The sequence below is a fragment of the Malania oleifera genome, chromosome 1 (genome assembly GCF_029873635.1).
Source record: "Malania oleifera isolate guangnan ecotype guangnan chromosome 1, ASM2987363v1, whole genome shotgun sequence".
In the NCBI taxonomy this organism is placed as follows: Eukaryota; Viridiplantae; Streptophyta; class Magnoliopsida; order Santalales; family Ximeniaceae; genus Malania; species Malania oleifera.
Genome location: NC_080417.1, coordinates 55,767,455 through 55,770,023, shown reverse-complemented (window position 1 = coordinate 55,770,023; position 2,569 = coordinate 55,767,455).

The following is a 2,569-nucleotide window of genomic DNA, read 5'->3' as shown; positions in this document are numbered from 1 at the left end:
ACATACATGATGAAAACCCTAAATAGCCCTAAACATGTGGATATTAAAGACGCCCTTAAGTAAATAATTACGATACCTATTCTAACTACGTATGCAATAATAATATTAACAATTCAACAAATAAAATGAAATTAAACTTTAAATATCTAAATAAATTCCAACTATAAAAATTCCACAATAAAGGCAATTAACTTATCTAAATAATACAACCAAAACTTACCATAAATACTAAATATTAAACTAACTATAAAAATCATAAAAACCTACATACCTGCATATACAAGGAAAAAAAAATTAGATATTAGAACGAATAAAAACCAGCAAAGAAACAAAAAAAAATAAAAAATAAAAACAAAAAATGGCACGTGAATGTGTGTGTGTGTGTATGGGAGCAGGGAGGCTTATCGAAGCTGCTGGGTTCGGTTGGTGGCTGTTCCACGACGGGAGAACAGTGAGAGTGGCTGTTGCAGGTGAGGCGCTCGGGTCGGAACTGGAGCTGTGGTGATCCGCAGTTGCCGGAGCTGGGCGTGAGGGCACTGTGGGATCTCGTCGGGAGTAGGAGCCGGCTGAGGAGTGGCTGGGAGCTTTTCCGCCGGAGCTGGGTCGCTGGGAGCAGGAGTGTTGGCCTCCTGGAACTGGTGTGGTGCAGGGATTGCCGTTTGCTATTCTCGTGTGTGAAGACGACGGTAAGGTTGGGCTCGGCTGGAGTTCGCTGCAGAAGATAGAGGGCGATGGCGTGATCTGGTGGGGCAGTCGTGCTGGAGAAGATGGCCGTGGAGTGAGGAGGAGTGATGGAGAGAATCAGGGAGGTCGGGGGAATCCTTGGGTAAGAAGAAGAAGAAGCAGAAGGAATTTTTTTATTTTCTTTGGCTGTGCGTGCTGCTGTGCGCCCCCCCTTAAGAGTGTTGTCTTCTTTCCTATTTATAAAAAATCAAAACCCTAAAGCTCCTTCTTTTATTTTTTTTTTTTTTATGCTTTTATAGTAATAATGAATATGGCAACTAATAATAATTCTTAATAATAATAATCATAATAATAATAGTAATGTAATAATGACAAGATTTGTAAATAATAATAATATAATAATAGCAGGATAATAATAATAAATTAATATTTAAAAATAATAATAATAATAATAATAATAATAATAATAATAATAATAATAATAATAATAATAATAATAATAATAAGGATAATAATGCAAAATAAAAACCATGATAATAAAGTCAATGATAATAATAATAATAGTAGAATAATAATAATAATATTTAAAATAAAGATAATATTAATAACAATAATAATAAGAAAACTAATAGTAAAGTAATAATAATAATAATAATAATAATAATAAAGTAAGATAATAAAAATAATTATAATAATAGTGAAAATAATAATAAGGATAATTGAAATAATAATAATAATAACAACTTTTGTTGTATTGGGCCTGGGGAAAAATGAGGTGTCTACACACGACGTATTTCATGTTTCCATGTTGAGGAAATACGTCCCAAACCCCTCCTATGTAATTAGCTATGAAGAATTAAAGCTCAGAGATACACTAGCATACAAGGAGACACTAGTGCAGATCTTAAATAGAAAATATTAAGGAATTGCGTACTAAGAACATTCCATTAGCAAAGATCCTGTGGAGAAATCATGTAGTGGAAGAGGCCTCATGGGAGCTAGAAGAGGCGATATGACATAAATACCCACATTTGTTTAGTGGGGATCAGTTATAGTCAAGGAAGAAACAGCAATAGTTCAGATAGAGTAAGTTTTATTTTGATATTGAACAGAATAGTTGATGTATAAGTTGTATAGTATAATAGAGGAATGTTGGTATTTTGGTTTTGGGATAATTTATTTTATGTATATATTAGTAATCTCCCAGAACCCTGAATGTAACCAAGGTATTCCTCCGCCATAAGTGAGGGTAAGTAATAAAATAAGTAGTCAATTTTCCTCAGAGGACAATGTATAACACAGATAACAAATTTGAAGGACAAAATTTTATAAAGAGGGGAGAATGTAGTAACCCAGATAATTATATAAATTAAATAATAAAAGGAAGGAGAGAAAAGGGATTTCAAAGGGGGGACTCAGCAGGGTCTCGTCGACGAGCGCAAAGCGTTCGTTGACGAGCAATCTTCTTGGGCATGTCAATGAGGACACGTGTCACACCGACGAGAATTTACCAGAGGGAGCTAATTTTAGAGCCTAAGATTCATCGATGACGATTATGTGTTCGTCGACGAACCTCCTTCTTGGTCTCATCGACGAGGCGACGTGGCTCGTTGACAAGGCCACGTGGTCAGCAATCTATATAAGTTCGAAAATCATATTTTTTTTATGCAAAATTCAACTAAATCTCTCTCAATCTCTCTCTCTCTCTCTCTCTCTCTCTCTCTCTCTCTCTCTCTCTCTCTCTCTCTCTCTCTCACACACACACACACACTCACACACGGTTTCGGTTTCTCTCACTTCTCTCAAAATTTTCGGCCCCATTTCTCCCCAGTTCGATGATCAGTAGCTACCACGATAATCCTAGGGAGATTCTCTACAACCTAAC